We start from the raw sequence: 22,010 nt of genomic DNA on the forward strand, positions 1-22,010 counted from the left end.
ATGAGTGCTCATCCCTATACCCAACAGGGAGTAGCTACTCTATAAATGGTTGTCAAAAAAAAAAAAAAAAAAGTTGTCAAATGAATGCATGCATGGGTGAATGAGATTTTTTAAAAAGTGCCTAATATGTAATGTGCCAGTAAAATGCTTTGATTAAAATATGATTTAATATAAATTATTTTGCATAAGATTATTATACGTGATCTATAAAAGTGCTTTTGAAAGATTAAAAATATTGTAAAATAATTCAGTTATTATTAATTTATCTGTAATATAGCAAATATCAATGGACTCTATCAAAATTATATTTTCATCTGGAGGTAATAATATTTAATAGCGTATATTTAATACACAATTATACATTAAACCTAGAACGTTATTCTTCAACATTAATGTGGGCCTATAATTTCATGACCAATAGACGAAACTCTCCCTCTCTCTCTCTGTCATCACTCACTGAAGTTAGTACTATTCTCAGCAGACTTAGGCAGAGGCTGTCTTGGGGAGAAACTGAGGTCTTCTACTAAAAGCCCAAGACAGATAAAGAATGCAGGCCTTTGGAGAATAGCCAAGGAGGAAGTGGATGTAATACTCCACTCTCAGTGAAATCTTTGGATGACTCATTAAAAATTTTGCACCAAACCAGCCAGCTAAACTACTCCACTTAAAGACTACATAAGATAAAAAAAAAATTTAAGCCACTAACCTTCAATAATTTATTATACAGCAATGGATGATTAATAGACAATGTTATAGATATAAACAGTAATATCCCTTTCTAAAACAGGCTAAAGTTGAAAATAAATTTTTTCCAGTATTGCATATAATTGAAATAAAAAAATACTTACATGAATTTACTTTTATTTTTATTTTTTATTTTATTTTTAATATTTTTAAATTTATTATTTATTGGTGTTCAATTTGCCAACGTATAGAATAACACCCAGTGCTCATCCCATCAAGTGCCCCCCTCAGTGCCCGTCATAAATTTACTTTTAGTTTTTTTTTTAAGATTTTATTTATTTATTCATGAGAGACAGAGAGAAAGAGAGAGGCAGAGACATAGGCAGAGGGAGAAGCAAGCTCCATGCAAGGAGCCCGATGTGGGACTCAATCCGGGTCTCCGGGATCAGCCCTGGGCTGAAGGCAGCACTAAACCGCTGAGCCACCCAGGCTGCCCAACCTTTTAGTTTTTTCATAGGTGAAAAACAATTATACTTATTTTACCCCTATTTCTGTTTTATGTGAAAGATATAATTTATCAGTAGAATAATATACTTTCTCAGATGATTTTTAATGTTCTTCATGAACCTGGAGGGACAGATGAAAAAATGAAGTCATAAAAGTGCAGTTTGATCCTCCCTATTTGTGGACTATCCATTTGTGAACTCACTCACTTGCTAAAGTTTATTTTTAACCCCCAAATCAAAGCTTGTGGTATTTTTGTGGTCACTCAAGGACATGCTCAGAGTGGTGAACTAAGTAGAAGAAAAAAATAACAGAAATGAGATGGTTCAATTCAAATTTGAGCTTCTAGAATATTTCAAGATGATAAAACCAGAAGCATGACAAGTAAGTTTGGATTTTGAGTCTCCTAATTAACTTGTGAAATCCTAGATCTGTCACTTCTCCTGAAGTGGGCTCAGTGTTCTGAATAGTAAGGTAGGGTAATATCCAGAGGACAGATTGCTGAGAGTATTCAATTAGACTTATGCAAGTACAGTGGTTGGCATAATTTCTGGCACATAGTTTAGTGAGTCACTGTTGTTATTGTAGCTGTTAATATTATGATTGCAATCTTCATTAAATTTATGCTGTCTATAAGACTGAGTTATTCCAAATGACAACTAATATGGCCAAGTAGACTCCTCAGTATTTTAAAGCAAATAAACAAAAACGCAACACAATTAGTTTTCACCCCTCTCCTCAAGGAAAATTTATGTGACTCCTGTTTATCAGAACATTCCAAAGTGTATGTCATAATTTTTAGATTAAAAAAGAAATAGAGTACAATTATCTGGGAGGAAACTAAACTTTTTATACATTTATTTAAATAGGTACCTCAAAATAAACATTTTTATGGCAGCCAAATATAACAGTTGCAAAACACATATATGTGTCTCATATAATGAACTTATTGTACTGAAGTTATATTTTCTATTACAGATATAATCAGCATCAAATTATTTTAACAAAATGAAGAAAAAAGGGGGAACCATGCAGAATTATGTCGCATAGGATTGCAGATTTAAAAGGCAAGAAAAGAAGTTAGAAATTTAACTGACGGATGAAAATCAGAGTGAGCTGGCATTTCTTCAAACTAACCCCATCCTCAAAGCTAAAGCATCTCGTCTTCCACAGCACATTCAGATAGAGTTTCATAAAAAGGCATTTCAATTTAATTTAAATTGGCTGAAACAATCAGATAGCTTTTTTTCTCCTAAATGACTTGCTTTTGCAATGGATGTAAAAGCTATTAGCTTTTTTTTTTTTCTAGAAGTAGGTATGAGGTATGAGGATTTTGTCTCTTGAGATACACTCTGATTATTAATAAAGAGGTTGTGAAAATTGAACATGACTTTCAGCCAACACAGTAACACAGACTTTGTTAAGTGACAAGTGACATTAAGAGCCCTTGAGAGGCAGGTTTCTGTCAGAGGAAGGAGATTCATGTTAGTGAAAAGGGAATAAAATATTACCATTATTGAGAAATTTAATCTTATTCCTTATCTGAAGATTAGAGTAAACTAAAGAGAACTTGCTGTTCAAGAGATTGTTATAACATCTGATTTTGTTAAACTCCTGTCTGACTTGTTGGTCATAAAGGACGCCATGATCCTTTTCCATTTTCTTCAAGTTCTCGAATTTCTTACTCAGTTTCTTGCTCTAGTTCTATGCCTTATAATGATGACATAAATATCTCCATGTTGATTATCTATTTCCTTTCATTTATGGTGCTACAAAATTCTTAAACTCCACAATAATGATGGCACATTCAGGTGTCACGCCTCAGACCCTGATATTGCTCAAAACTACTGTGGCTGTCAAATCTCGAGATTAATAATCAACTTCTGTCTTTCAGCCTTTCTTATAACAGCTCTTTTTCTCTCTTAAATGCCTGGTCTTTCTGTTCTTCACACAGTTTATGTGATTATACAATCTCCAACTAAATCAAAGTAATAGGAATTTCATAATGCACTTGCTTTTGGAATCCTTTAATCCACCACCAATTCCCTGATATTTTTGCATTGATAATCTTTTTGAAGATTTTATTATTTATTCATGAGATACCGAGAGAGAGAGAGAGAGAGAGAGAGAGAGAGGCAGAGGCATAGGCAGAGGGAGAAGCAAGCTCCCAGTGGGGAGCCCGATGCAGGATTTGATCCCAGAACCCTTGGGGTCACGACCTGAGTCAAAGGCAGACACTCAACCACTGAGCCACTCAGGTGGCTCCTAATTGATAGCTTTTAACCATCAATACTTTCTATTGTTGGTTTTGAGAGTTTTCAGAAAAAGTAGAGAACTTAGTGGAACCTACTGTAACTTGACTTTTTCAAATTCTTTGAACCTTTTCAAAATCTTTCAAATTCTTTGTTCAGGAATAATTAAGTAAAGTCATTTCTGATGTCTTATGCACTGTGTTTTCTTCTCTTGAGGTGATTCAATTCTCACTCTGTGAAAATGCTCTAAAATTAATAGCTCTAACTTTCATTTTCTATTGAATTCCCTATGTACTGGTTCTTTCTCTCTTTCTCTCTCTCTCTGTCTCTCTGTCTCTCTCTCCTTTGTAGATAGATGATAGATAGATGATAGATAGATAGATAGATAGATAGATAGATAGATGATAGATAATCTGTGAATTGATTCACTAAATGCAAAAATTAAAAACAAAACATCTCTTCCCTTCTATAACCAATTTTAACTATGCAGAAACCAGTATATTTTGTAGATGTTTAGACAAAATAATCCATTGATCCATCCATTTATTTGTTCATTTATGCTATTATTTCCTTATTAAAAATATTTATTAATACCATAAGCCAGATACTACCCTTCATGGTATGACAGAAAGATAAATAAGGCATTAAATGACTTCATAGTCTAGATAGAAGATCTAGAAATAGGTATTTAAAAAGCATCATAGTAAGTTTAGCAAAAAAGCCCAGCCAAGAATGTTGCATTATAGGAATAGAACATAGAACATAGAATGCAATATATAGAGGCAAGAATGTAAAGTAAAGTAAGTAAAAGAACCCAACCATAGGTATGCATGTAGCTAGTATTTGTAGAATCTAATTGTGGAAAATTGGCTACATGTTATCTAAGTGATAAATAATTATTCCAAATAGACTCAAAATGTTCTCTTTCTCTTTCTTTCTTTCTTTCTTTCTTTTCTTTCTTTCTTTCTTTCTTTCTTTCTTTCTTTCTTTTCTTTCTTTTTCTTTCTTTCTTTCTTTCGTGTTGTCACCTCTCTCATAGGATTTGAGTCTTCTTGTCTGTTCCTTTAGCATTTAGCAGACATCCCTGTAGGTATCAGAGCTCACTTAATTATAGATTTATAGTACATGCCATTGTCTTCCATGAAACAGGTTATTGATGTTAATGACAACATCACATTTGACTTTATATCTCAGCATTTAATTAAATGATTTTCACATATTTGACATTGTGTAAATGTTTGCTGAATGGAACCAGTAAATCATCCAAGTTTCAATATCCTAAAGAACATAGATTCTAAGGTCACAACATCAATGGTTGGGTGTTTGGTTCAGTTTATTCTAGCACCATATACTTGAGAAATTATTTGAACTCTCTTCCTTAGTTTCTTTATCTATAGACATCCTTCTAGGATTATTGTGAAGATTAATTGATTTGAGCATTAATGGACCCTAACAAGTCAGTGCTTAAAAAAAAAAAAAAAGTCAGTGCTATACAGGATAGCTATTTTGTTAAATACTTTATGTCACTTTAAATAACTTCTACTCTAGTTCACACACATACACATATACACACACATATTTTTCCTTAACTTGTAACAGCTTTCGAGTGGATCTTTGTACCACCAGCATCTCTTTCATCCAACCAATTATTCACACTACTGTAAGAATTCATGACCTAAAACCCAGATATAATCACATAATTTTCATCATGTGAATTTATATTGACTACAATTTTAATGGTTTCAATCTAGTACTTAAGTATCTCAATAAAATATAGCAAACTCTTTTTCAATAATTATTACTTTTAACAAACTATTGAATTATAATTCGCAATCATATAATTCACACACTTGAACTGTACAGTTCAGTGTGATTCTTAGTATATTCATAAAGATGCACGGCCACCAACTCAGTCAACTTTAGAACATTTTGACACCTCACAAAATAGACCTGCATCCTTTAGATATCTCTTCCCCACTATTCCTTCGTTCCTTCCCACCTAGCCATAAGCAAACACTAATCTACTTTCTATCCCCTACTTTTTCGTATGAATGGAATCATGTAGTAAGTGGTCTTTTGTAACTGAGACTGACTTCAGTCAACTGTTTCAAGGTTCATCCCTGTTGAAGGTTCATCCCTGTAAAATGTTTCAGTGCGTTGTTAGTGGCAATATAGATTTCTATTGTAAGGCTATACCCCATTTGGTTTCTCCATTTATCCTTTGTTTGACATCTTGACTGTTTCCACCTCTTAGCTACTATGAGTGATGCTGCTATAAACATCCATGTACAAGTTTCTGTGTGGGCATATATTGTTATTTCTCTTGGGAATGTATTTAGCAGTGGAACCACTGGGTCATATGGTAACTCTAAGTTTAAAAGTTTGAGGAACTGCCAGACTATTTCCCTACAGCATCACTTTGCATTCCAATCGGTAATGCATATGGATTCTGATTTCTCTTATTCCTTGCCAATGCTTGCTGTTAACTGATTTTTTTTATTCTAGTCTTCCTACTAGATTTGAAGCGGGATCTCACTGTGGTTTTGATTTACATTTCCCTGATGACACCTGCCATTTCTATATCATTGTCTTTAGAGAAATGTATATTCAGAACCTTTGCCCATTTTAATTGGATTATTATTTTTTATTACTGAATTAAAACGTTTTTTTAAAAAAATACATTCTAGATACTAGTCTCTTATAGGAAATACAATTAGCATATGTTTTCTCCATTTGTGTGGGTGGTCTTTTCACTTTCATTATGATCCTTTGAAACACAAACCAAAAGGCTAAAAATAATTTGAATCAAGTCCAATTTATCCATCATTTTCACATCCAGATGAAATTTACTTTAAAATGGAAAATCACTTTAATACAATAAACTGTAGAACAATTTAAAAATTTAAATAAAAAGGAAAAAGGCATTTGATCCCAGGGAATCCAAATGGGATACATTTACATAGGCATTTGAAATTCATATAAGGAATAATTAAAAACAACAGCATTGTCCTTCCTGTGTCTGATAGATAGATGTGCTCCCCACCTGTGCTCCAGGTATCTGCTCTGGAGAAACACTGTAGTAAGGATGCAGCCTACAGCCCAACACTGGACATTCCTGCAGAGAACTGCCATATGAAAAGGGTGACCTCAAACAGTCAATACCTTAGTGACCCAGGCAGATGTTTAAATGTTGTCAAGGGGAGGTGCAAACAGTTCTTTCAAGATGCAGCATAAAGGTAAATAAAGAGATCCTATGAGAAACATTCAAGAGATTTGGGAATCTAAAATTATACCAAAGCTTCCAAACGTGCTGAATCTAAGCTTTGTTCAGATGGCAGCCAACTGTAGAGCGGCTCCTCTAAAGTGATAGAGCATTTAGTTTGTATGGGGTTTCCACTTGGGTTTTTCCTCATAAAACTTCTCAAATATGCTCACGCTGCTTTTATCCACAGGTTAATGCCATCTTTGGTAAAGGTAAACACTACATGATCCCTAAAACATGCCAGCCAGTGTGATGTTGGCATGGTGATGGTAAAAGCTAAGACATAGTCAATGAGTGTATTGTGCTTTGTAGATGAAGGTCTTCTAAGGTAGACTTAAAACTGACTTTATCTTCTAATTCACAAAGCTGAGGTAACAGAGAAAAAGGCAAAAGCATATTCCATCAGTTGACAAAGCTGATTAACCAGGAAAACCAACTTTCCCTAGTTCAGTTGCTAATCCGATGCCTATTGGGATAAGGACTAGTAAATTCATCTTCTCATCCAGAAAAACAAGTAATATAACTACTGTGCAGCAGCTGACCCAAATCACTACTTTGGTGGATATTCCAATCACGCTCTTGTTTTTCCTTCAGAAACTGATGTCATTTTTTAAATGCCAGGAAATCAAAAAGGAGATGAAATGCAGTAATGAAGAGGGCTAAAGTTGGTGTCTGTAAACATTCCTTTCACCTCCTCAGCAACTATCTTTGAAAACCCAAACTCCTTCAAGGAGAACAAGAACTCTTGCTCATGAATCCAGAAGACTATTCTCCCCAGTGAGATCCAGTGTCTGTAGGACATTGTGAAAGGTAACCCAATAGTAGAATGATTTAAGAATTTATGATCATTAAATCCTCCACTTGATCTGAACTATGAACAGAATAGAGAAGTAACATACATTATTTTTCTAAATGAATTACCTTCACCTATCTATGCACATGAGCAGGAAGAGAGGACCCATCAAAAACAATATCATCTGCCTCCACATTTAGTATTATTCTTGGCCTTCAGTGAAAAATGGGCTCATTCAAGGCATATATCCATGTCTTTTCAGTTTTCACTTACTGTGAAAACTAGCAGATTCCTTGAGAGAAGATTGATTTCTTTGGGTTTTGTGAGTATGTAGGAGATAAGAGGATTTATAAAGTGCACTTGTTTCTTATTACACCAAATGAATTTCCAGTATGATAGAGAAAAAAAGGTAGCTATATAGCATCCCATTATTTCTTGTTTTCCTTCGTTCAGAAACATTAACTATCCTATTATGTTTGGACTCCTCATTGAAGTCTTCCATATTTAATACCAAATAGATGTTGTTCTCAGCACCAAGGTTGAACCTTGTCATGGTATATACACTCAGTTGAAATCTGAGCCTCCTGGTCAGGTAGAGTTAGATGCAGTTCTGTTGTAGGCACATGGGAGGCTATAGACATGGCCATCTGTGAGGAACACACTGCTGCGACATGAAGGAATTTCTTGTGTACAAGATCCGTCTGTGGATAGAGACAGTTTTCCTCTTTTCCAATCTGGATGCTTTCCACACTCCCACCCCCACACCCTTTTCTTACTTTCTCTAGCTAGAATCTCCAGGGCAATAGAATAGAGGCAATGGGACTGGACTTCCTTGTCTTCTTGATCATAAAGGAACCATAGCTAGTCTTAATTAAGTCTAATGTTAGCTGTGAGTTTTCAAGTTTAGAAAGTTTTTTTCTCCTTCCTGTTTTGTGGAGTGCTTTCATCATGAAGGTGTGCTAGTTGTTTGGGCTTCTTTTATTTTTTTTTTATTTGTTTTATTTTGTTTTTCAAATAATTTGCTATATGTATTGAGATGATCTTTGCAAGTTTTTATTTTTATCAATATGAGTAGTGTTACATTAATTGATTTTTTTAAAGATTTTATTTATTTATTCATGAAAGACACACGGAGAAAGAGAGAGAGAGGCAGAGACACAGGCAGAGGGAGAAGCAGGTTCCATGCAGGGAGCCTGATGTGGGACTGGATCCCAGGTCTCCAGGATCAGGCCCTAAACTGAAGGTGGCACTAAACCACTGAGCCACCTGGGCTGCCTGCATTGATTTTTGGATATGAAACAAGCCTTCCATCCCTGGGGACAATTCCACTTGGTTACAGTATATAATTTGTTATATGTTGCCATAATCAGTTTGCTAGTATGTCGTTGAAGATTTTGCATTCATATTCATAAGAGATATTGGTACATAAATTCTTTCCTTGTAATTTTTTTGTCTGGTTTGGGTATAATACTGGCCTCATAAAATAAATTGAGAAGCATTCCCTCCTCTTCTATTTTGTGGAAGTTTGTAAAGAATTGGTATTCTTTCAGGAGTGAAGTCATCTGGGGTGGTCTTTTCTTGCTGTTTTTTTTTTTTTTTTTTTTTTTTTTTTTTTTTTTTTTTAATTGAGCAAATGTTGGCACCTGATATAGTTCTAGTCACATTATCTATTTCATCTTGAGTCAGTTTGGGTACTTTATGTCATTCTAGGAATTTGCTCATTTTACCCCAGTTATCTGATTTGGCGGCAAACAATTGTCATAGTATGGCTTTACAATACTTCTTATTTCTATAAAATTAGTAGCAATGTTCCCTCTTTAATTTCTGATTCTAGCCATTTGAGTCTTCTTTCTTTTTCCTTTGATCAGGCTAGTTAATAGTTTGTCAATTTTATTGACTTTTTAAAGAATCAGCTTTGGATTTTATTGATTTTCTTTATTGTTTTCCTATTCATTAATTTTTGCTTTAATTTTTCTTCTTTTTTTTTTCTTGCTTTAGGTTTAGCTTGCTCTTCTTTCCCTAGATTGTTAGATTGTAAGGTTATTGATCTAAGATTTTTTTCTTTTTTTCTTAATATAGGGCTTTACAGCTGTAATTTTTTTCCTAAGCATTGCTTTACCTGCATCCCATAGGTTTTCATACATTATACTTTATATTCATCTAAATAAGTTTCATAAGTTTCTATACATTATATTCCATTCATCTGAAATTGTTTTCTGATTTCCCTTTTGATTTTTTCTTTGACCCAGTGGTTACTTAGACATGTGTTTTTAAATTTCACATGGTTTTAAGTTTCCTGAAATGTCAACTGCTGTTGATTTCTGATTTAATTCTATTGTTTTAAGATAACATATTTGATATTATTTTTATTTTTTCAAATTAATTGAAATTTCTTAAGTGCATGTTCTAACCTAGAGAAGATTCTGTACATTCTTGAAAAGAAAGAATATTCTATTGTTGTTAGGTCATGTGTTCTATAGCTTTCTGTTAGATCCAGGTAGCTCATCGTATTGTTCAAGACTTTTATTTCCTTGTAGAGCTTTGGTCTATTGTTCTATCCATTAATGAAGGTGGATATTATGGGTTAAATTGTGTCACCTTAAAAAGAAAATATTGTTATCTTAACCCCCAGAAACTGTGAATGTAATCATATTTGAAAACAGGGTTTTGCATGTTGGACTTCTACTCTCCAGAATCTTGACATGCTGGATTTCTATTTTATCATTCACCTGGTTTGGGGCATGTTTCTTATGGCAGCCCTAGGAAATTAATACATTAAAGCATTGAAAACTCCAGTGATTATTGTTTTTTTTTTTTTTTTTTTTTTTTTTTTTTTTTTATTGGTGTTCAATTTTCTAACATACAGAATAACACCCAGTGCCCGTCACCCGTTCACTCCCACCCCCCGCCCTCCTCCCCTTCTACCACCCCTAGTTCGTTTCCCAGAGTTAGCAGTCTTTACGTTCTGTCTCCCTTTCTGATATTTCCCACACATTTCTTCTCCCTTCCCTTATTTTCCCTTTCACTATTGTTTATATTCCCCAAATGAATGAGAACATATAATGTTTGTCCTTCTCCGACTGACTTACTTCACTCAGCATAATACCCTCCAGTTCCATCCACGTTGAAGCAAATGGTGGGTATTTGTCATTTCTAATAGCTGAGTAATATTCCATTGTATACATAAACCACATCTTCTTTATCCATTCATCTTTCGTTGGACACCGAGGCTCCTTCCACAGTTTGGCTATCGTGGCCATTGCTGCTAGAAACATCGGGGTGCAGGTGTCCCAGCGTTTCATTGCATTTGTATCTTTGGGGTAAATCCCCAACAGTGCAATTGCTGGGTCGTAGGGCAGGTATATTTTTAACTGTTTGAGGAACCTCCACACAGTTTTCCAGAGTGGCTGCACCAGTTCACATTCCCACCAACAGTGTAAGAGGGTTCCCTTTTCTCCACATCCTCTCCAACATTTGTGGTTTCCTGCCTTGTTAATTTTTCCCATTCTCACTGGTGTGAGGTGGTATCTCATTGTGGTTTTGATTTGTATTTCCCTGATGGCAAGTGATGCAGAGCATTTTCTCATGTGCATGTTGGCCATGTCTATGTCTTCTTCTGTGAGATTTCTGTTCATGTCTTTTGCCCATTTCATGATTGGATTGTTTGTTTCTTTGGTGTTGAGTTTAATAAGTTCTTTATAGATCTTGGAAACTAGCCCTTTATCTGATATGTCATTTGCAAATATCTTCTCCCATTCTGTAGGTTGTCTTTGAGTTTTGTTGACTGTATCCTTTGCTGTGCAAAAGCTTCTTATCTTGATGAAGTCCCAATAGTTCATTTTTGCTTTTGTTTCTTTTGCCTTCGTGGATGAATCTTGCAAGAAGTTACTATGGCCGAGTTCAAAAAGGGTGTTGCCTGTGTTCTTCTCTAGGATTTTGATGGAATCTTGTCTCACATTTAGATCTTTCATCCATTTTGAGTTTATCTTTGTGTATGGTGAAAGAGAGTGGTCTAGTTTCATTCTTCTGCATGTGGATGTCCAATTTTCCCAGCACCATTTATTGAAGAGACTGTCTTTCTTCCAATGGATAGTCTTTCCTCCTTTATCGAATATTAGTTGCCCATAAAGTTCAGGGTCCACTTCTGGATTCTCTATTCTGTTCCACTGATCTATGTGTCTGTTTTTGTGCCAGTACCACACTGTCTTGATGACCACAGCTTTGTAGTACAACCTGAAATCTGGCATTGTGATGCCCCCAGCTATGGTTTTCTTTTTTAAAATTCCCCTGGCTATTCGGGGTCTTTTCTGATTCCACACAAATCTTAAAATAATTTGTTCTAACTCTCTGAAGAAAGTCCATGGTATTTTGATAGGGATTGCATTAAACGTGTATATTGCCCTGGGTAACATTGACATTTTCACAATATTAATTCTGCCAATCCATGAGCATGGAATATTTTTCCATCTCTTTGTGTCTTCCTCAATTTCTTTCAGAAGTGTTCTATAGTTTTGAGGGTATAGATCCTTTACATCTTTGGTGAGGTTTATTCCTAGGTATCTTATGCTTTTGGGTGCAATTGTAAATGGGATTGACTCCTTAATTTCTCTTTCTTCAGTCTCATTGTTAGTGTATAGAAATGCCACTGACTTCTGGGCATTGATTTTGTATCCTGCCACGCTACCGAATTGCTGTATGAGTTCTAGCAATCTTGGGGTGGAGACTTTTGGGTTTTCTATGTAGAGTATCATGTCATCGGCGAAGAGGGAGAGTTTGACTTCTTCTTTGCCAATTTGAATGCCTTTAATGTCTTTTTGTTGTCTGATTGCTGAGGCTAGGACTTCCAGTACTATGTTGAATAGCAGTGGTGAGAGTGGACATCCCTGTCTTGTTCCTGATCTTAGGGGAAAGGCTCCCAGTGCTTCCCCATTGAGAATGATATTTGCTGTGGGCTTTTCATAGATGACTTTTAAGATGTCGAGGAATGTTCCCTCTATCCCTACACTCTGAAGAGTTTTGATCAGGAATGGATGCTGTATTTTGTCAAATGCTTTCTCTGCATCCAATGAGAGGATCATATGGTTCTTGGTTTTTCTCTTGCTGATATGATGAATCACATTGATTGTTTTACGGGTGTTGAACCAGCCTTGTGTCCCAGGGATAAATCCTACTTGGTCATGGTGGATAATTTTCTTAATGTACTGTTGGATCCTATTGGCCAGTATCTTGTTGAGAATTTTTGCATCCATGTTCATCAGGGATATTGGTCTGTAATTCTCCTTTTTGGTGGGGTCTTTGTCTGGCTTTGGAATTAAGGTGATGCTGGCTTCATAGAACGAATTTGGAAGTACTCCATCTCTTTCTATCTTTCCAAACAGCTTTAGGAGAATAGGTATGATTTCTTCTTTAAACGTTTGATAAAATTCTCCTGGGAAGCCATCTGGCCCTGGACTCTTGTGTCTTGGGAGGTTTTTGATGACTGCTTCAATTTCCTCCCTGGTTATTGGCCTGTTCAGGTTTTCTATTTCTTCCTGTTCCAGTTTTGGTAGTTTGTGGCTTTCCAGGAATGCGTCCGTTTCTTCTAGATTGCCTAATTTATTGGCGTATAGCTGTTCATAATATGTTTTTAAAATCGTTTGTATTTCCTTGGTGTTGGTAGTGATCTCTCCTTTCTCATTCATGATTTTATTAATTTGAGTCTTCTCTCTCTTCTTTTTAATAAGGCTGGCTAATGGTTTATCTATCTTATTAATTCTTTCAAAGAACCAACTCCTGGTTCTGTTGATCTGTTCCACAGTTCTTCTGGTCTCGATTTCGTTGAGTTCTGCTCGAATCTTTATTAGCTCCCTTCTTCTCTTGGGTGTAGGATCTATTTGCTGTTTTTTCTCTAGCTCCTTTATGTGTAAGGTTAGCTTTTGTATTTGAGTTCTTTCCAGTTTTTGAATGGATGCTTGTATTGCGATGTATTTCCCCCTTAGGACTGCTTTTGCTGCATCCCAAGGATTTTGAACGGTTGTATCTTCATTCTCATTAGTTTCCATGAATCTTTTTAATTCTTCCTTAATTTCCTGGTTGACCCTTTTATCTTTTAGCAGGATGGTCCTTAACCTCCATGTGTTTGAGGTCCTTCCAAACTTCTTGTTGTGATTTAGTTCTAATTTCAAGGCATTATGGTCCGAGAATATGCAGGGGACAATCCCAATCTTTTGGTATCGGTTCAGACCCGATTTGTGACCCAATATGTGGTCTATTCTGGAGAAAGTTCCATGTGCGCTTGAGAAGAATGTGTATTCAGTTGAGTTTGGATGTAAAGTTCTGTAGATATCTGTGAAATCCATCTGGTCCAGTGTATCATTTAAAGCTCTCGTTTCTTTGGAGATGTTTTGCTTAGAAGACCTATCGAGTATAGAAAGAGCTAGATTGAAGTCACCAAGTATAAGTGTATTATTATCTAAGTATTTCTTCACTTTGGTTAATAATTGATTTATATATTTGGCAGCTCCCACATTCGGAGCATATATATTGAGGATTGTTAAGTCCTCTTGTTGAATAGATCCTTTAAGTATGATATAGTGTCCCTCTTCATCTCTCACTACAGTCTTTGGGGTAAATTTTAGTTTATCTGATATAAGGATCCAGTGATTATTGTTAAATAGTCCATTTTTTTCTTCATTGGGTTATTTTTGCTTCATGTATTTTGATGCTCTGTTATAGGTTAGTATGTTTTATAATTATTATATACTCCATATGAATTAACCTTTTATTGTTATAAATTATCTATTATCTCTAGTAACATTTTTTTTCTTTTAACATCTACATCACCTGTTCTTCATATAGTCATTGCAGCTTTCTTGTGGTTGATATTTCACTAATGAAATTAAAATGTTAAATTAGAAAATATTCACTCAATGCAAAAGAAAGCAGTAAAAAATAGAAGAATATAAAAGATGTGAGATATAGAGTAAACAAAATGTTAAACGAGAGATACTACATTCAATGACTATTTTTGAAATATTTAAAATTAAGAAGTCTCACCTCAAAATTCTGAAAGATTTTGTACACTACTCCAATTATTCCTGAAGGTGTTTGGTAGAGTGTTTGGTAGATGGTTCCCTAGAATTCTCTAGTGAAATCATCTGGACCTAGAGTTTCTTTGAGCAATGTTTTTTAATTACAAAATTAATTTCTTTGTTAGATTGTGGAATATTAAGCTATCTACTAATTATATTAACTCAGTAAGATTTAGTACTTTGTGTCTTTTAAAGAATTTTTCTAATTCATCTAAGTTGTTGACTATCAGAATGAAGTTTGTTCATAATATTCCACAACAAAGCTTTTTAATTTTTGTTGTTGCTGTTTTGTTTGTTTGTTTGTTTGTTTTAGATGGTTTTAGTCTGTTTTAGGGGGTCGCAGAGAGGTAGAGGGAGAGAGAGACTTTCAAGCAGGTTCCACACCCAGCTTGATCCCACAATCCTGAAAAGACCAGAGCCAAAATCAAGAGTCAGATGCTTAATCAACTGAGTGACCCAGGATCCCCAAAACTTTTAATATTTATAAACTGTGTATCGATGCTCCATCTCTCATTTGTGATACTGTTGTGTCTTTGCTCTTTTTTCTTGCTCAATGTGCTTGGAAATTTAACAGTTTTATTTTTTTTAAGATTTTCTTTATTTATTTGAGATAGTGTGAGAGAGTGAGCATGCGCAGGAGGTGTGGTGCACAGAGAGAGGGAGAAATAGAATTTCCACTAGCAAGGAGCCTAATGCGGAGCTCCATCCCAGGACCCTGAGATCATAACCTGAGCGAAGGCACATGCTTAACCGACTGAGACACCCAGGTGGCCCAATAATGTTATTGTCTTAAAGAACCAGCTTTTGGTTTCACTGATATGTCTATTATCAATCCTTTTTCTGTACCATTGCTTTCCTCTTCCTCTCTGATATATATATTTTTTTCTTTTTTCCTTTCTTTTCCCTTAATTTACTGTTCTTTTCCTATTATCTAAAGATAGAAACTAGGGTGATTGATTTGAGAACTTTCTTCATTTTTTATCTATGTATTTAGTGACTATAAAATTTTTCTGTAAGGCCTACTTTAGCTGAAACCCAATAAATTTGGATAAAATGTTGGCTGTTTCTGTTGAAGAATCATTATTAAGAAAAACTTTAGAAGTTGGGATCCCTGGGTGGCGCAGTGGTTTAGCGCCTGCCTTTGGCCCAGGGCGCGATCCTGGAGACCCGGGATCGAATCCCACGTTGGGCTCCCGGTGCATGGAGCCTGCTTCTCCCTCTGCCTGTGTCTCTGCCTCTCTCGCTCTCTCTGTGTGACTATCATAAATAAGTAAAAATTAAAAAAAAAAAAAAAAGAAAAACTTTAGAAGTTATCTCACAATATATTTTTCCCTGACAATTCTTACTAATGCTACTTTATATCCAATGAAATTCTATCACACATATTTATTGAATACTTCTCTCTAGTACTTAATCACACACAACTGTATGTATGCATTTTAATGTTTCTTAGGCATATAACTTTTATATTTGACAAACTTTTAACTATTTAAAAGTAGAGATTTTAGTTTTTTTCTTTGAGGTTATAGTTTGTTGTTTTTTAATGTGTATATAAAACATCTAAATTCATGGTATGAAAGAAAATTGGTTAAATTGAATCGATTTTAATTAATTTGAATTGAAACGTGGTCTGAATTTGCAGTGAAAGAAAACATATTTAGGAAAAAATAATGAAAACAACCAGGATATTTTTTTATAGATAAGAAAAAAAGTTTTTATTTTCTTCACCACAGTCAGGAGTGAATCTAGCAATCTGTTTCCTTCAAAAGGAACACATTGTTTTGAAATTTTTACCAAACTGAGGTAAGAAGGCAAAGCTAAGAAATTGACTGGAGAATCTATATAAAACTATAAAAGCCTGATGTTTACCATGCAGATCTTAATTTAAATCATTTTGGTCTACATAATATATATTGTATCAATTAGTATTCACTTCCGTTTTACCTTGTCATCATCTGTTGTTGTTGCCTTAAAGTTTCTACTCTTTGTTAAACAGTTTCCCAACAGAATTTCAAAAAGCAAATCAAATATGAGGGTAATGTTCCAATCATCAAAAATATAGCTAGGCTCAGTAGTATGCAATTATTTCCTATAATTCACTATTGTGAATCAAGCTGTATGAATTTTATAGTGCTTTATATGTTTTTAAAACTCACAGGGTATGTGTAGAAACTACAGAAAATTTAAAAAGTGCATTTCTGGGTTTTAGCTATTGCTGTCAAATATGGGGGAAAAAATCCACTAAGTAAATGCATTCCTGGTACAACTACAAATCCCTTGGGAAATGTTTTAAAAAAATGATTTAAAAATGTACAATACTGGAAATATTTGAACATTGCTAAACTAATATAGATTCAACAATGACCTAAAATGATGGAATTTTCTGGCTTTTTCAAATATCGAGAATATCACTTTTTCTTGTTCTATATAGTAGCATGCTATTGATTTTTTAGAAGCAAGATATTACTAGATGTCATGTGAGCTTGTTCTTATAAATACTCATGTTTTAGAAATTCGAATGTGGTATTATTACTGTTAAAATTGGTGTGTAAATAAATAATTGCATTTAACAGATTTAAAAAATAAGAGGACATTTAAAGATTGTGACTAAGGAACATTTCAACTATTTTTAGCTCTACAGTGTTCACTGACATTCTTAGTGTTAACAGTTCTTGCAGCCACTTACATTCCAAATGTTCTCCATTGCTTTTCTCTTGCCCTGCAGTAAAAAGAAACCATAGACAATAAACAAGAAACAAGTTTAAATCATGATGTTTGTGGCATTTGGATCAATAACTAACACTCTTAAGATAGAAAAATCAACTTTATAAAACAGTCTTTTTAACAAGATTGTATGTTGCTCTTGAAAACATACAGCTTTTGATACATTAGGGATACAATTAATAATAACTAAAGGTTTAGTGTTTCAAAAAACCCTTACAGAATAACAATGCAATTCTATAACTTATGTATTTCAAAGGGTATCAATCAATCATGAGTTATTCCAGTAACTTTGGATGATATTGTGGCTATTTTTATTTAAGGCAGACACTACTGGTAGTGTGTTGATCCATACACCAGGATGAGTTTGAAAATGCTTATATGACTCTAGTAGCCACAGTTGTAGATCTAGGCAAAAAAAGAAAAATAACACAAATTTTTAAAATTACATATTATGTATGTATGTATATATAGATATATATATAGAGAGAGATAGTAGACAATTTTTCTTGATTCATAGTTTCCTTTCTTCTTCCCATTTCATTCATATTATAATTTTATCCTTCCATTTCAATACATTTGGCAAATCGGTCCATCTCCCTTGATTTTTGCCCTAAATTAAAATTAAAAATTAAAAAGTTTCTCCTATTTCCTGTAACAAATTAAATGTAAGTAGGGGTGCTATATTATTTCTCCCAGAAATATTAAATGAACGTTATATTACTCAAATGGCATCTTAAAGACAAATCAACTGACCGATTGGTTATGAGATCTTCTCTCTTGTCTACTGGGCCAGCATCTGACTTCTTTTATTTCTTCCCTTACCTTTCTTTCTGTGTAATTTAAATATTTAGTACTATTTTGGGGGGTGAGCTGTTTGTTTCAGTTTTATACCTTTGGCTTTTTTTTTTTTTCATTCATTACATTGTATCTTAATTGTCCACATTGAAATGCTGTTCTCCAATCATTATATAAGAAAACTAACCATTTATTTTGATTTTTGATTGACATCTTTATTAATTTAAAATGTTTTATTTTCAATTTGTACTTGTCATTTGTTAGTCTTTTCCCAATGGATGATGACTTTCAAAAAACAAATTTATTATTTGTGAAACTCCTCAGTGTCTACTACTTATGAGGAATTAAGGATGATTTGCCTTATTAGTTATTAAGGCTTTACATACAGGTATGTGTGTGTGTGTATGTGATATGTATGTTTGTGTCTAAGTACCATTTATGTATATATACATAAATGGCAAATAATACATATGGGTTTATATTTGCATGTGTGTACGTGTAAGTGAGTATATATATGAGGAAGATGGCCCCACATTTCATTGAGAAAGGTGTTCAGAAACCAGATGATATAAAAATATATCTCTTCATTACATTATTAATTTACTATCCTAAGCTAGAAGAAGGAAATATAGAAAAATATCCTTGTAATCTAGGAATAAGATGATACATTTAAAGCAATTTAAATGCAAATTGATGCCAAACCATTGCAAGAGATATTAACGGATATGATTGCATCAAAGTCAGGATTTAGTTAAATGAAAGACACAATAGACACAGTTTCCAGGCAGGGGGCATATCAGGAAATGATACTGAAATATCTAAAATCATCAAGGGAATAATGTTGGAAAACTAATAAGAATAAAGTTTTATGTTGCAATTTAATGTAACAAAAATATAAAGCTGAATAAAGCCAACTGTTGGTGAGATTGTAGAAAAACTGACAATTGCAGTGCTGCTAATCTTTTTAGATTTAGGCTTTTGAACGGGTGAATAGTAGCTGTTAAAGAAAAACTGTTAGAAATGTCCAACAGAACAACTATTCTACACATTCTGTGAATCTGTTAACTCTCAGGCAAATTAAGTAATCACATTATCCCAGTTCTTCTATTCCTGAGTAGTGTGTGTGTCCCAGAAAGGTTATCCTACTGTTCTCTGGGGTCCCTGTTCAAGGATGTATTTCCATAGTTACTAGTGACATGAGGGAGTCCTCAGTAGTCTGGATTTCCATCTCTGCTAAAGTAAAATGTGGACACACATGAAAAGGAATAAATACAGCAGCAAGCATACGGACTCTACTAGAGCAGACTGTTAGGATATATAGGTAGATATTTAAGAAATAGTATCAACCCCAAGTTATGCATCCACTAGTGAACTGATAAACAAAATGTGGCATGTTTGCACAATGGAACACTATACAAAAATAAAAAGGATAGAGTGCTGACACATTTAACAAAAGCCTCATGATGAGTGAACAATCCAGACACATGCAACTGCATAGTTAATGCTTCCACAGAATATATAGAGAGGGTATAAAATAGTGGGTGATAGAAGAGAAGTGAATGGTAATCTGAATACTTCTGAGAGAAATGGTGAGAGTCGTGTCCTAAAAGATCTTATGTCTGGAGATGCTGGGAAGAAGGAAGATATTTGTGATTGATCTCTGATGTTTTTTTAATGGTACTCATTGACAGTTTCTGTATGTCAGGTAAAATGTTACTGCACAATTGCTGATGCAAACATAATTATCTCCAGTGTTGCAGAATATTGGCTCCTTTTGGTATTAGAAAATGAGATATAATTTATTCTCAGGCTAGTACATTTTGGCTGCCTTCCACCTATTTCGAGAAGTAAGATGTGCAGAGCGAAGATGTACTGGTATCAATTATTGCTAAATGCATTAGAGAATGTGATATCATTCCTTTCTCCCTGATCCAAGGGAGTTCTCATTATAGCTCTATAAAAATATTGGGGGAGTGAGTCATAGAAAAAATTCAGTGTCATATATAGCTTATATATTGAATTATTTTTCTATGATTCTGTTGGTCCTTTTTAAGTCATACAAACAGCAGCAATATACTCTAATGGAGTGAACTTCACAATATATGTAAGTCTAATTGCTATGCTGTACATTTTAAACCTATGCAGTGCTGTATGTCAGGTATATCTCAATAAAACTGAAAAAAATCACCAAAAATTGAACAGAGATGATTCACATATGATGATATTCAATGTTTTAACAATATTTTGTGCACTAAATTGAAAAAGACAACGTTTTATGAACACTGTTCTTAAAGACTTTTCAATTATTATAAGATATTTGAATTGTTGTAAGGATTTTTTTCAAGTTAAACATGTTCACAATCCAGAATATACTGAATCATTTCTCAAAATGTAGCATGCTCCACTGAGGGGGCACTTGATGGGATGAGCATTGAGTGTTATTCTATATGTTGGCAAATTGAACACCAATAAAAAATAAATTTATAAAAAAAAATGTAGCATGCTCCAAATAACAGCATTCACGTAACTGGACATGCAAGGAAGTTTTCCTTACAAGTTTGCTCCATTAAAGCAGAACCATTTCCACCAGGCGAAAAGAGTCTCAATGAACTATTAGCCATGAGTGTCAACAGGGCACTTAAAGATCTTTGAACTCAGGAAACAGAAGCTTAGAAGGGGAGTCAGTATTGGGACAGGGGTAACTGACTCTGACCCTCAAGAGTCAGGAGTGCTCTAAGGAGATGGGGAATGGTGGATTGTTTAGCTTGCAGGCTAGCACCTGGCACCTGTTGGTATTCCCTTGTCTAGTTTTTATTTGTAAACGCACAAGTACAGCCACTCCAGACTAAGGGTCATGGTGGCCAGGTGTTCAACCTCAGTGACGAAACTACAAATAAATCTTGGGTGATTGTGCTTATTAATTTAGCAAGAAGGGATCCCTGGGTGGCTCAGTGGTTTAGCACCTGCCTTTGGCCCAGGGCCTGATCCTGGAGAACCAGGATCGAGTCCCACGTCGGGCTCCCTGCAGGGAGCCTGCTTCTCCCTCTGCCTGTGTCTCTGCCTCTCTCTCTCTGTCTCTCATGAATAAATGAAATGTTTTAAAAAATTTAGCAAGGAAACCAATGGAGTATAAAACTATGGCCACCCACTATGTAAGACTGATGAAATTGCCTACGTGAATTGTCTTTAAACGTCTGCTGAAACAGCATCATATAAAGTAGAGAAATGTGTATGGCTTTGTTTTGATAACTTTGCATCTTAGTATGTTTTTAAAATTTGGCTATAACTAAAAATCAGAGTCTAGTTAATTCAGTGGCCTCAATATCTATAATCATGGTTCATTTAGGTAAAATAATTTTCTTCAATTGTTCAAAGTAATTTTTTGTTCCTAAAATAGTTTTGTATTTTTGTAAACTTTTCAAATTGTTTTGAGAACGATTGGTTTGGAACATAGAGTGGTTCACACAAATCTGTAGGCCAAGGGGGTTACTTTGTCTTAAACAGACCATATGTGATACAGTGACAGTTCAGAGACAGTACAGTTAGATCACTCCCATGGCTGCCAATATCTTCTAAAACCTTAAACAGATGCTAATCCATCCTCCAAGGTTGCTGGTCACCTGTACGAATCTCAGGAACAACTCTTGGGTGTGTACATTTAGTATGAGCTTTTAAAACTTAATACATTATACTGATCTCTCATAATTGAGAGTTCTGTAAGTTTAATTATTTGAGGACGTTTTCTCAGGTTAATCAAGTAAATGTTTATTATTTATCTCTAAGCATCCTATTTAGAAACATTATTTCTGAGAAAAAATTGCCAAACCTCCAAATTTGTTTCTACATGTTTTTACATATCACCTATAAATTATAATCAATGTCTTACTTTCCATTTCTAGTTGCTTAAACCTTCTGTTTAAACTTAA

At 34.4% G+C, this 22,010-nt stretch overlaps 1 pseudogene; it reads right to left on the reverse strand.

Moving 5' to 3' along the window:
* Positions 1–7,121: 7,121 nt before the first annotated feature.
* LOC144307136 (lipid scramblase CLPTM1L pseudogene) lies at positions 7,122–9,639 on the reverse strand (annotated as a pseudogene).
* Positions 9,640–22,010: the final 12,371 nt, after the last annotated feature.

This window comes from Canis aureus, chromosome 38 (assembly GCF_053574225.1).
Source record: "Canis aureus isolate CA01 chromosome 38, VMU_Caureus_v.1.0, whole genome shotgun sequence".
In the NCBI taxonomy this organism is placed as follows: domain Eukaryota; kingdom Metazoa; phylum Chordata; class Mammalia; order Carnivora; family Canidae; genus Canis; species Canis aureus.